The sequence below is a fragment of the Temnothorax americanus genome, unplaced genomic scaffold (assembly GCF_048541705.1).
Source record: "Temnothorax americanus isolate GAGA-0224 unplaced genomic scaffold, ASM4854170v1 Scaffold68, whole genome shotgun sequence".
Taxonomy (NCBI): domain Eukaryota; kingdom Metazoa; phylum Arthropoda; class Insecta; order Hymenoptera; family Formicidae; genus Temnothorax; species Temnothorax americanus.
The window spans coordinates 88,092-102,628 of NW_027509790.1; the positions used below are offsets into that span (position 1 = coordinate 88,092).

The window sequence follows — 14,537 nt, forward strand, 5'->3', positions numbered from 1 at the left end:
AGAGTTAATCCGGTCTTTATGGTACACCCTGTATAACGGTGTCAAAACTTATGTAACTGCAAAAAATATCCATGCTTGAGGCTCGTTTTGCTAAAAATATTCTAAATCTGCTAATTTACTTCAAGATTATTGTTAATCTGATTAGAAGATTATTTCAACAAACATGTCCAAAAACATTTTTTATTAGGTCTTTCATTCCAATTTGCGTTCAATAATTTAATTGCCTTTGATGATTTGATTTTGCCTATACCAGACTTCGTTGTCTGAGGCTCGACTTTTCATTGTTGAAAAACTTGATTTTTAAAATGGAAATCATGAGAGTCGCGAAAATATTTTCTTTCCATTATATTAAATTCACCATATTAGATTCATTTCGATCATGGATGAACGATCGGCCGCGGTTCGCGTATTTATCTTACGCGCGCCGAAGTTTTCATCATCTGCTATGGTCACACATTGATATGTGCATCGGCATTGGGAATTGCAGTCGACTCGATGGAAACGACCGTACATACGTGTCGTTGAAACAACAACGACCGCGTAATGCAAAGTAAATATAGCGGACGGACGCGCGTCGCAAATTTACAATCACGTCACAACGAATCGAATGTTATTCTGAACGTTGCTCGTGCGAAACCTGCCCGCTAGTTAAATGGCTCTATATTCATGCCGCGGGATCCGAGGCGAGGGAGAGGAGCAAATGGCAATAAATTTAAATTGAATTGTTATATTTACACGCGCATCATAAATAATTGAAGTCGCTGTGGCCGAATCCGCGGGCCGCGACACGCGCGAGCCAAAAACACGGGCGGAAAGTACACGGGATGAGAATTGCAATTTGCATTTTCTATTGGTTGACTCGACTTAGGGGAGACCGGGGCTCGTTGGCACCGTTTTTACAATTTCGGCATCTGAGTTTTTATACAACTAATTATCATGATTAAACAGTACTAATATGATAGAGAGAACCTTTTTTTACATTTTCATGCTAGGAACGCTCCTGTATACCGTATAGTTTCTTTGTAATAAATGAAATATGAACATGCTGCATTGTGGCCAACTTTCCCCGATAGTAGGGTAAGTTGGTTATGCGACAAAAGTCCACGTTAAATTAATGAATACGTAATAGAAACACAAAACGGGTAACACATACGTACTTCTTAAGTTATTTTGTAATGATCGAATATCAAAACGTTGTTGCAGAAAAATAATTGTGAACTATTTTAGATGTAGCGCTTTCTTCATCATAAAAATATTAATATAAATATATATTTAGCTTCTATCAGCATTGTAGATAGTAAATCACATGCTCAAACAGGTCTCACGCACACGGCAACAAGTCAAGCTAAGCGTGTCTTGATATGAGCCAACATACCCCATCCCTACATACGTTTGATTTCAGTCGTTTTATTACAATAAATTACTATTGTTAGTTAAAATAACATGTCGTATAGTAACAGAAACATTTCTTTTAATTAATGATACGTCACTTTGATTTACTTCTCAAGCTGAAGAATATTAATACGATATTTTGAAACGCTCGAAAATTTACTTGTCACCTCTTGAATCAGATTTTTCTCTTTTTCTATTGTATAATACTTGTCTGATTAAAATAAAACTTTGTGAAAATTACCTATGTCATATAAGAAATATTTTGGGATAACTTTTCCATTGTTTTTTTCGCTATAAATATATAAACGGAACGCATTGCCAACTTGCCTCTTGTGCCAACGAGCCCCGGTCTCCCCTAACGATTCTCTCGCCGGCTAACGAGCATTACGTTTATATTTTATATTATTCGACTTAACGATTTCCGCGTCGACTGGCGTGAGTATTGACACTGCAGTCCGCTTTGATTTCAGCTCGGCGTGGCGATGTAACGAGAATCGCTTCCATGTACATGCACAAAACGAGTTCCTCGAAAATTCTGTAATTCTGTAAATCTTTTTTTCTAACGTTACAAATAAACTCGGTAACATTAAACTTCCGTTATTCCGTCTAATTATGAAATGTAATCCAACGCGGAACATAGATCGCTTACAAATAGTCTACTTCTTTCGACAGTTCCGTACAAATTTTACTTCACGTTCGCGCGGAGTATCCCCCTAAGCCATTCGCGATAATGCAGTCACTTAACAGCCCATTAAGCACGGTCATTAAAAATTATCCGCGTAGATAAGCATAATAAAATAATTTGCATCGTTCAGTAACGCGCGGACGAACGCGCTTCCATATGGAGCTTACGTAAATTCATTCAAATTGCGGAAATATGACAGTTTAAGGCTGCAAACTGCACTAAGCGGCGATTACGGGCTCGTCGCGGCAGAATGACGCTAAACAACCGCTGGCCCTGCCATCGCCTTATGCGCACCATATATCGTTTACGGGACGAATGAAGACACTGTGCAAATTATGCAAATAATATTAACGAGCATGGCAGCTGCGCTTCATCTAAGCTAGATTGCTATTCCAACATAAAGATAATGTAGAAAAAGTTTAATGAAAATATATGTAAAAAAATTGCGATAAAGTTAATGTTAAATCAGCTTTTTGCCTTTAAGTTAAGTCTACTAATTGGTGCTTTTACTTCTCTTCATTTCCTTATATTTTATATAAATATACCTTCCGATATAATGTATTCTATACTTACTTCTTACTTGTTAATATATTATTTGCTATAAATTGGATTCATATTTTGTCTTCCTTCTACGTTATTTTCGTATTTTCTCGCGTCTTGACCTTAACAGAGTCACGAATTAGCCGAGTCACTAGTCGAGGTTGCCCGAAGTAGTTAAGCTCCGTGCTTGGTCGGACGAGCTGCAGCTCGGCGCGGGCTCGGCCGCTGATTGCAGTCGCGATTTTCTGCTCGGGCGCGGTTCATTTCTCCGCGCGCGTCGCGCATAAACTCTACGAATGCATGCACGCGTCCGCGGTCGGCTCTCGTAGGATAAACGCGGAACGCGGCCTGGAAATTACGCTGCAGTAACATTCGCGTAAACGTTTTTAATCTCGTGTCAGCGGCAGTCGCCGCAACGCAAAATTAAGTACACTCGTTAGCGTGGGCGATGCCCGCTAATGCGGAAAAGATTCGGGCGAGCTCCGTTCCGGCTTCTTATCTTTTTCAAGCGCGGCGACTCGCATTAATTCGCGATCTGCCGCGAAAAGCTCGGCGATGGTGTATTTCGCGGCCGGGTTAAACGTATAAATCCTCGCAAAAATAAAGCCGGCAATAACGCACCGGCGAGCGTGGGAGTGCTGTGGGACCATCGCGCCGCGGTAAGTCCGTGGCAGCGCGAAGCGGTAGCGTGATAAATGCCTTCGCGAGAATGAAGGAAGGAACGTTTCGCGAAGCGTTTCCGCGCGAGCGCGACCTGGGATTACTTAATGCGGAGATTACGGGCCGTTGAACGGAGAGTTGTAACTAATCTACATCGCATACGCAATAAATACGAAGTGTACCGCGCCACGAGACGTTATCGCCGAGGCCGTAAAGTTCTCATTTGTAACGGCTAAGCGCCGATTTTACCGCATTAACCCTTTTGCCGCCCAGGATTTCATAATTTCATTTTCTGATTCGCGGCTTTAAATTAAGTCTCGGCAATATTTACAAGAAATTAATTTTATTTCGCGCGATTTTTCTCTAACAAGTTCTCAACACGTTTCTCGATTGAAGTTGAACGAGATACCATATGGTATCGTTCGACTCCACCATCGAACCATACCATGGCACGTGCGTCAGCGACAGAACTCTCCTGCTGATCCCCTCGGACAAGTGTATGTAAATCACGCCAGCCATTATGGTCCACCATCGACGGCGCGGCCGGATCATCGTCGCCATGGGCGTGTCAGCGGAAACGTTATCCCCGAAATGCGATACGAGGCGAGCGTGCGAGGCTGCGTACGGTGTTGATTATGATCGTAAATAACAATCGCGCACGCCATCGACGTTTACCCGATGTTACGCGCGCGTTGTACCGCCTAGGTACACGCACTATACCATCGATGTGCGACGCGCGACGGTTAGATCGACAGGAGAGCGATTATCTATTAATCATAAGCATACGCACACGCACACAATCGGCCTCTGGATTCGCGTCGCACAGCTACAGTTTATTATTCGCGTCGGGCGATCGTACCCGCCGCCGGCGGTCCTGTGGATTTGACAGGCCGGATTTCATTAGCACGGTGGCGACAATGTGAGCGCCGAACATGCGAGTGAGCGAATTCTCGCGAGTGCGCGCAGTCGCGCACGTGGCGCACCGCCGCCCCCGCGCCCGCGCCGTCCAGTATATCGTCACAGTTATTCGGATACCCTCGGATGCTCGTTCGACGACCGATGCATTCGTTTCTAATTTATAATGCGTACGCCCCCGAGGTGTAGCTTATGATCGACAATATATCTATGATCGCGACGATAGCCACCGTCCGATCGAGAACGGCGAAACGCGACGCGAATTTCCGCGAGCGAACCGTGCATGTATATACCTACGTTGACGAGAGTTATGTATATGTATTATTCTCACTGTATTCCCCTCTTTCTGATTAAATTTGTACGCGGCGATTTTGATTATGCATACTGCGTGTATTATTTTAATCATTTTAGCATAATCGATGCGTATCTATATTGAAACGCATCTGCGTTAGCGTTATAATGTTAAAAAAACATGATAGAGTCACAAACTTGATATAATGACAAAAATATTTGTAGATATGGGAAAAAATTCAGTTAATCGTTATTAAATGTAATTCAAATTATAATTGTTAAATGTAATAAGAAAGTAATAAAAAGCCTTTTATATATTAAAATTAAACGATTGAAAAATTGAAATAATTGTTACTATAATTATAATTTTATTATGATATTATTTTATATTACGATTAATTTCCAACGTTATTTTTTTAATTAATTACTCTTGCACATATATTCCTTTTAGCGCATCATCAATATTGATAAAGCACATAGCGAATGATTCTCGATAGTCTGATGGACCTAATAATATATCCGATCCGTGTTGGACAAATGGCATGACAAATCGTGCTTTTACACGGGCAGAGCTGCAGCTACCGAAGTGATAAAATAATTGCTAATCGAGATGTTTGGTGCGCAATAACGTGTTAAGACCAACCACTCGATTCAAATGCGATTATTGGATCAGCAGCTCAGGTATATATTCGTTGAGTGACACGTTATTAAGCAACAATGGTGGTGCCCAGACTAATTTATAATTTATGCGCTGAAGCGTGATCGTGATCGGGTTAGATTAACGCGATAGAACTCCCACGTCGTGTGCATCAATCAGACGGCGATGCAAATTCGTTGCATGTGCGTTAACGAGAGCTATATCGTTTTCGTGGTATTAGCTGAAATGCATACACAATGCCGCCTGATTAGCAGTTTTAACTATATCGCGCGCTAAATCAGCATCATCGAATGACATTTCGCTTTGTCATTAAATATGTCATAATTTCATTATTTCGAGCGTTATTCACATCAAGCTTTTTATATCCATTTGTGTTAATATAAAGATTTTTCGTAAAAGCAGTTATATGCTCAAAGAGTATTATAGTACATGCCAAATAGGCGTGTTAATTAATTTAAAATTTCATTTGCAAAGTGAAACGTATAAGATAACATCGTTTGATGCGTTTCGAGATTAAAATTAAATTTTCGCGGGCACGTGTGAAACTCGTATCGTAACCCCACATCACGCGCTATATCCCGGCAGCCTCTTTTCTCTCTCTCTCTCTCTCTCTCTCTCTCTCTCTCTCTCTCTCTCTCTCTCTCTCTCTTTCTCTGTCTAATCGGTTTTCTCTGTTATTCAAATTCGTCGGCTGCAAACGAAGAAAGATACGCCTGAACCTTTAAGGCAATGGTTTGAAGACATCAGGCGACTCGATATTGTGCAGGTTATTACACGGGCGGTTTAAGCAAATACATATGATATATCGCTATATATTAGCGCTAAGAGCGGCTAAAGGTGCATACTGCTTGAACACCCTCGCAAAAAACATGCACCAGGATGTTTAGCTGGAACCGCCGAAAGTTCTATGCGGTGGTTCATAAATTCTCCTGTCAAAGACCAGAGCGTGTTTATGACAGCTTAAATGCCGCTTACGCCTCGCATGAGCGCCGAAAGATTTTATCTTTATGAAGCGACGCTTTTGCGTAAGTAATGAGTTCTTTGTTTCCTTACAAAATATTTTTAATGAGTTCTTTATTTTCTTACAAAAATAAAGCAGTTATTAAAAATTACGCAGCAATCGAGTAAGACAGAAAAATCGGTAAACATCATAAAACGTGCACAAATAATAAATAGCTCAGCATAGAAATGGAAACATATACTACGTTTACGCGAGCGTTACTTCTGTAGTAACTTACGATAATTCCTTCGCGTAAACGGGATTTTCCTTCGCGTAAACGGGATTTTGTAGTAACTTACGATAATTTACTCCGCGTAAACGAGTAATATATCGTAAGTTACTACTGAAGTAACGCTCGCGTAAGCGTAGTAATTATAGTTCAGTATATTTGTGCACAAACATTGTAGGCAAATTAATTTCGCCACCCATTGTACGTCGTATGTAGAAGTTAGCGCGAAATGATATCTCTCGCGAATCATCGCGCTTTAAAATTCATGAGCCCGATACGCTATATAGACAAACAAACGAACGGTATTGCAAGCGCAATGTGTTTGCGCTACGTTATTGGGATAAACGTGCGATACCTAATATTTGCGATAACTACAGATAACTAGTAGTCGACTTGATAACTCAATTGCTTACGATTAAAACGTTATGCGCAAAGCATACGCTAATTCGAATCGAAGTAAAAAGCTTATAAAAAAATAATTCTACGAACAATGAATGATTGACGAATCACAAACTCTGCGTATGTATGTGTACATATGCGTATGAAGCTTCTCTTCTTGGCCTCTTCCTCTTTAATCGTATTTCTCTTCAATTACGCGACGTGCAAGTAATGTGAGTAATAATCGTCGAGACATATCTGCTGCGATTTCGCGAGACCGTCCATTCCAATAAGAGAAAACGGGTGTCACAACAACTGACGTTAACCAGACGGTTAGCTGACGCTCTTCACACTGCCCGCGCCGCCGTGTACACACGGAAACTTGTATATCCTTTCGCAGAGATATGCCGCATGTCGCGTATCGTTACACATTGCAATAAAGTTCCGCTCGTGAAGTAAACGACGCGCGTCGAGACCGTCGAGACTCGCCGATTGCGCGCGCGGAAAGTTCACTCGCTGGGCAATGATCGATCGAACTTTCGTCCAAAGAGCGAAGATTTACCGCCTCGTCGCTTCCAGAGCAAACGTTCGGACAACGCTCGGATTAAGTCCGCGCGCGATGCTCCTTTTTTTTCAGGTCATTACGGCACAAGTTCTCCTCTGGTGCAGTTAGTCGTTAAAACGCAGACATTTCCTAGCGCGAAACTTTGTTCTCGTTTAAAGGTAAATTGCTAATTCATGTCACCTATCGTGAGTTGAAATTAAACCGAAATAGCGGGACAGTGTAATTTTGTTTATTAGTTATTCACATATTAAAGATACAGATCTTCGTTCTCGTTTGAACTCGGGTAAAATTTTAATCGCGTATTGTAAATTTGTACCGCTGACATGACCAACTCCGCCACATTTAATTCACACATATACATATATCTACTCAGCGTTACTGTATTAAACGCGCGAAATTAGAGATTTTGGGAAACGCAGATTTCATAAATAACTCAATGTCCACGAAACTACTGTGAAATAACGATCGTGAGACTTGGAAAGTGTTTACAACGTTGCCATGCTCTAGATTTTCAGATAAAAAGTAAAACGCGAATTTTAATTTACTGCGCGCAATTATCCGACGGAACTGGCACGGCCACAGTGTTTCGATTTATCGACAAAACCTCTTTCCTGTCCCCGGTAGAGTAGATGCGCGTACGTCGTTTCGATCAATGCAACGGACGGTTCATTCGCACGGTCGCCAATTCGCGCGTAGGACATCGAAGAGAACATAAAACACTTCGTTAGTCTTTCCAGAAGCGAACGACCGTAAACGCGAACGACCAAATAAAAAGGCCGCGTAATTGCCATGGTAACGGCGCTGACTCTTGAGACTTGCACTCGATTCGGCTTCCGAAGTGCAAAATTAAAATTGCCAGTCTTTTTAGTCCTTAAAAATGCCTGTTATATCTTTCAATTAGAACTGACACCTATATATTCCAGTTTATTGTATTATACATTTCAGTTTATTTTTATTATATTTCAGATTATTGATGTTGCAAATTCTCTTAAACTTTATAAGAAAGTAAAGATAGTCTTATATATATAAATAACGCCAAGATTTAGCCGAGGATTTGACGTTTAAACTAATAAAACTATTTCTTATTGAACAATGATATTCAATTATTATAATAATGTTTCGAAAATATAAAATACAACATAATATAAAAGTTGTAAATGCTATGCGAAGTATTTGGTAAATTCTGATATGCTTCTCGTTCTTCGCGTTATTATGTATCGGAAAGAAGGATCATAACTCAAGTTGTTTCGCTTCATGCACTTAAAAACGAAGTACGTGAGGTATTATTTTCATTTTAAGTTTGTTCTTTGCACCTTGAATTTACGATCCCGCGTATCTTGGCAGATTTCGATTTTAAAAAAGCGGTTAATATTTCAGCAGATGTTTCTGGAAGAAAAATATGCGGAGCGAATACGAAAAATATAAAATAAAAGGGGAAAATAAAATTATTGTGGATTAACATAAAAATTCCCTCAACGTACGCGCGTGTCAAATTTAATACCGAGTATATAGATGTAATTATTAACAGGATGGGATGTATAATAATACCCTTTTAACTTTTATATGCTTGTAGAATAGATATTACGTTACAGTCCAATTAAAATTATATGCACACAAAACGAATATAATATAATAATTACGTTATATAAATTATGCAAAATAAATTATTAATAGATACCTTATAAAATCAGTCACACATACAATTTTAATAAAACTATAATATAATAATACTTTTGCTTCTTTCCAACGTAAAAAACAAAAATTTGATTATACGAGCCGAATTTTCATTGCACGGAGAAAATTTTATATTAAATTTTACTATGCTGCCGCACCATAGCGTTCAATGCTATAATAATGCTATGATCGTAGCACTAAATGCTATGGACATAGTAATTTTACTATAAGACTATAGCATATAAACTTGGGCGTCTTGATGGTCCGCAGTTGGAGCGACAGCATAGTAAAATTTAATATAAAATTTTCTCCGTGTAGTTATTAAAAATTATATATAAATCAAGTTAGATGTAAATATATTAATGTTAAATTTTCGATCGAAGTGCGATGGGACGCCACGTCAAATAGTTTGACGGAGTTACGTCATAATTTGCCACAAACTAATTCCAAGCGAGATCGACGTGCCAACGTGGAGAAATTTAATTTTCGGTCAGCGTGCATCCGCCGTTTAATTACGTCAAGTTCGAACGTCTGGCTTCTCTAATTCGTCCAAATAGAGAAGCACGCATGTGGACAGAAGCCAAGTTATATTAGGACGGTCGTGGGTCAATTAAACGTCGAACTTTGTCAAGCTCCCGACATTAAGGAGGCTCTTACCCGGCTGCTCTAATCAATGTAACAACCGAAAAATTATCATTAATAATTGGTTATAAAATTATCCAAAAATTAAATAAAAAAATAAATAATGATTTTTACATAGTGTAAGAGAGTTATATGTTCTATTAGTGTAAATATTAAAATTTATACAATAAGTCAGTTGACTACGTCAGTGCTAAAGAGCAGAATAATAACATGCGCGTGTTACAACGTCGTCTGCAGCAGTCTGCAGCTAAGTGAGGTGTAGGTAGCCGTGTAGCGTTGTAGCGATTGATGCGATGAAGAGATGGAGCCAAAAGAAAGATATAACGTGAGAATGCTGAAGAAAAAAATGAAAGGAAAATTCTCGAAAATAAAAGTTGTCAATGCGCGAGAGAATAATTATGCCGCTACCATACAGCGCAGAGAAAAGACATGTGCAAGTGAAGTTAGAAACTTCGCGCGATTTTGACACTCGGAAGATCATTCGCCTAACCTGTCGTACGTCATATTAAAACTTAAAACTACAATATCTTTTATAACTCATCGTCAACACCAAGTTTTCTTCTTATCATTAGAAAGATTATTATTTTAACTACAATTCCTTAGTTTTTTGTTTACCTGGCTCGCAAACTTGCCAAGAAAATACATCACTTCCGGTAAAAATTTTAGTGTTTACCATATGCCCTGTGTTAAAAATGCGAATTTCAATACTGATATTTTTACAGTTTTTATCGTCAACCTATGCTAAAGTTTTGGGCATCGGTTTGTTGTGGTTCACTTTACAACATAATTTAATTTCATAAAGATATGTCGTTCTATAATCGAGGTAAGAGCCTCCTTAAAGTATACGTGCCGCTAGAAGCTTGCAATCTACTTCGTAGTCCGTGCGCATTTCAAGTCTGTGGTATTGCATACAAGGACAATAGATCTTTGTTGAACTTCATCAGGTATCTCAGTTCCTTATATCAATAAGAAATTTGTCTATAGAAGATAAAATACATTGAAATTACGCATCAGGGGTACTTATTTACGATTATCACTTGCCTCATCAATATTCTATAACGATAGATAATTATGATACGAAACGAACAAGACGCAATGAATGCAGCTAGATTTATCTGCAGTAACATTTTTACAATCGTTCCGATGGAATACAATTTCGACTAATGGGTCGTACAATTTTAGAGGTCGGCTTTTTGCCGCGTATGCGCGCACGTTTTTTACGTCAGCAGCAAATTGCAGCTTCTAAAAAGAACCGGTTGCGAACGCGGAGTCATATTTGCTCAGTCGACAGATCTAATCGAGCAACGCAGCAAACTCGAAGAGTAATGATCCTCCAGCGACTAGCCTCCGCGATTTATCGACACGGCTTTGACTGACGTTAACAGACATTTAGCTCGAAGACGAGCGAAACTTCGCGATGTTTCTTACGGAAACGTTCTCGTCTTCCCGTTACCGCTTGTCAGAAAAATAAACGCGATTGATACACGACGTATATTGTCCGATTCAATTGCAGACTCGAGGTAAAAATGGCTGCCAAAAATACGAGATAACATAAACCAATAAATCTCAGAAAGTGCTTTCCTGCGTATCTATCTATTCGATGTAGAAAAAAAACCGATTGCAGAAAGAATGCCATGCTCCTTATATATCCGTGGAGAATTGTCGGGCGAGCAACATTGAAATATCCCCGGCAAAGCGTGGGAATGACGAGATAACTTGTCTGTAAGCATTAGAGGGTAGTAAGAGTAGGGTTCAGCGAAGCAGCAATGATTCAGAGGGGCCGGAGAATGCCGGAAATCGCCGTCTACCGACTGCCTTAAAGAAAATTGTTGCACGCCAGCATAATATATTTCGAAGGTGCCGCGTCAGCGTCAACGCGAGCCTCTTCGTAGGGCTCGCTCGCTCGCTCGCTCGCTCGCTCGCGACGCGACATCCCTTACGATTCGACGTGACGTCGTGTATAAAGGAATTCGTACGTCGCGGCGGATGAGTTATACAGCGCGGGATTCCGCGGGATAACCCGGCGCGATATTATAAAACTGTCGTAACACGTGACGATCATCCCCCTCCGTATTAAATCTAACGTCGCCTTTGAAAGATGGCGAGCAAACAGACGCACGCGGGTATGGCGATCCCGGGGCACATTTGTCACGTCTGTCAGTTCCGCGGAAATGTATGTCCTCTCGAAGATCACCTACGCACAATGCCACGCCGTTGGTTGGTGCCACTATATAGCGTGACGTAGCGTGGCGTGACATAGCGGCGCGGCGCGCGATCGTCTCTCGCGTGTCTCGAATCTATACTTTATGCCAATTTTACCGGCCCCGGGCTTTCAGACGGAGAATCCTTCCATTTACTTAAGACCGCCTGCTTCTCTCAACCCGATCGAAATGACTATGGAACAGTGCGCCCGCCGTTTATTCCTTCCCGCATTGATTCGTGGCATCATACCCAGCCTACAGTTTCGATCTGCGTTTCCTTCCCCCTTAAAATCACAGTGATCGCGAGGATGAATGACTTAATCAACCCTCACCCTCCGTTGCCGGGCAAGCGGATTCAAATCGCCTTGATCAATCGTTAGTTTAGTACAGCGTAGTCGGATGTATAATGGGATATAGGCGTCGTCGAAGAATTACATACGCGGAGAGATGTTTCTCGGTGAACAGCATGATGCATCTCGTACCCGCGGTGTGTGGGTAAAATACGTGCACGAGCATAGATATACTGTAGACACGTAGCGCGCAGTCGTGTGCTCAATAACAATCCAATTTTACTGGAGTACGCGCGTGTTGCGTCTCGTTTCCGCTCGGGCCGGGAAACAGCTATTTGTGTCACGAATGCAGAGTCTGACGCCATCCGCGTTCTCAATGGCATCGGCTTAAATTTGAATTATCTTAGCTGCGTAAATACACGCATTGTGCGCGTGTCCGACAGAAATAATGGCGAGGTAGCCTCTTAATAGGTCCGCATAAGTCATCGCACGCTGCGATGCATTGCAACAATGTAATTTGTGAGATAAACGTTTGCCTAATAATTCTTATTCAGAAATCACGAATGTAATCAAAATGCTAAAAGACAAGTAAATTTTATATAACACGCACTGTAGAGATATTGTCTCGCCATCTTTATTTTTAATATAACTTTAGACTGTGCGCAGACACGATTATATAAAATCCGTTTTTTTTTAACAGTTACCGCAAAAAATAAATGTTAAAATTCCCTGATTTTTCCATGTTTTGCAGACGATAATAGAAAAATTTCCATGATCAATATGTAATCTTCATTTTAACGTTTAGGAGCAGGGATTGCAGGAAAAAAAGTTTATTATTAGAAGCAACATAAACTTGGAAGTTTAATCCTATAACGTAATATAATCCTGAATGCAAATTCAGGCTAACAAAAAATAAATAAGTATTGGAAAAAAGAATGCAGTTATGAGCTGGGAAAAGAGCGATCTGAGCGATTAAATAAAAGTACCGACTAAAATATAAATTTTAATTATTTTATTGATTAACATTGTAAGATAAGAAGTGGAGGAAGACGAAACAAGAAATGAATAAAAAAGTACCTCTAAAGTGGCTCTTCGTAATAACATATGTAGGAAATAACTTGTAAAATGCACGAATTTTGAACTATTTGACTATCATTAACATGAGATATAATATTTAAAAAATTATAAGTACTTTTTTTTTAGAATAAGAGCATTTATGGGAATTGTTAGCAAAATTCAAAATTCCAAGCTTTTTTATATATTTCCATGACTTTTCTCGATTTTCCAGGTCTGTGGTAACCCTGTTTAAATTTTATAAAAGGTTTTGGTTATAATAACCAAGGCTTGGTGAAATAGCTTCAACTAAAGGATTTAGTAATTATGACAAAATATTTGGTTTAATGTTAACCAAATTTGTTAATTTGGTTTTCATTGTCCATTCTGATTGTCCATTATTTGACAGCCAATCGGAATCCATATATAGTTTAAAGGAATACTCATGATGAAATTTGTTCAATTCTTTTTAATCTTTTTGTAAGATAAACAAAAAAGATTTTGTAAGATAAACAAATAAGATTATTTATGGACAAATTGTGAGAAATTGTGTGTTATGACAATCAAATTCCATATTAATTTTGTACGAATTTTGGACTGCCAACTTCACAGACTTAAACTTTAATCCCCTTCGAAGAGGATTAAAGTTTACTTTTCATGTGACTTAATGCACAGCACCTCTCCCACTTCTGAAGACACTCTCTAAATTCTTCTTCCGGAATGCTGTTAAGAGCTGCCAGCGATTCTCGTTGAACCTCATCAATGTCAGCAAAACACCTTCCTTTAAGTCGCTACTTCATTCGTGGAAATAAAAAAAGTCACAAGGAGCAGAATAGAAAAAAAGTGGAAAAGTGGAAGAGTGGTGATTGATTCCAGCATCACGACAATACCCCTGCCCTCACAGCCTTGAGCGTTCAGTTTTTGACTAAAAATAAATTAATAACTGTGTCCCACCCGCTTTAATACTCACTCGACCTCACCTCTTGTGACTTTTTTTTATTTCCATAAATGAAGCAGCAATTTAAAGGGAGGCGTTTTGCTGACATTGAAGAGATTCAATAAGAATCGGTTAACCCTTAACAGCATTTTGGAAGAAAAATTTTAGACAATGTTTTCTGAAGTGGGAGAAACGCTGGAATTGTTACATTAATCACATGAGAAGTACTTGAAAGAGGATTAAAGTTTCAGATCTGTAAGTACACTTTAAATAGTTTTTAAAATATATATATAAAATCTATAATAAATATATATACAATAATTCCGGAAACTTTTGAGCATCTCTTCCATACCGAGTCCTTTTCGAAAATATAATGCCTGAATAAACTCAACAAATAATGTACATTTAAAACTAATAAATAAACGGT

General features: G+C 39.4%; 1 protein-coding gene and 1 long non-coding RNA gene across 4 annotated transcripts in view; one reads left to right on the forward strand and one right to left on the reverse strand.

Annotated features, from left to right (window-relative positions):
• The window catches only part of LOC143905853 (uncharacterized), a 154,059-nt gene that overhangs the window by 78,682 nt on the left and 60,840 nt on the right, over positions 1–14,537 (reverse strand). Inside the window, exon 1 of one of the 3 annotated variants that reach the window (XR_013259348.1) lies at positions 3,723–4,114. The exons of the other annotated variants lie outside the window; for them this stretch is intronic. This is a non-coding gene — a long non-coding RNA (uncharacterized LOC143905853). Of the gene's footprint in view, positions 1–3,722; positions 4,115–14,537 lie in introns of those variants that run through there. 3 annotated transcript variants of the gene reach the window in all.
• LOC143905852 (opioid-binding protein/cell adhesion molecule homolog) overlaps positions 1–14,537 on the forward strand; it is a 225,127-nt gene that overhangs the window by 28,888 nt on the left and 181,702 nt on the right. The window lies entirely within an intron of this gene.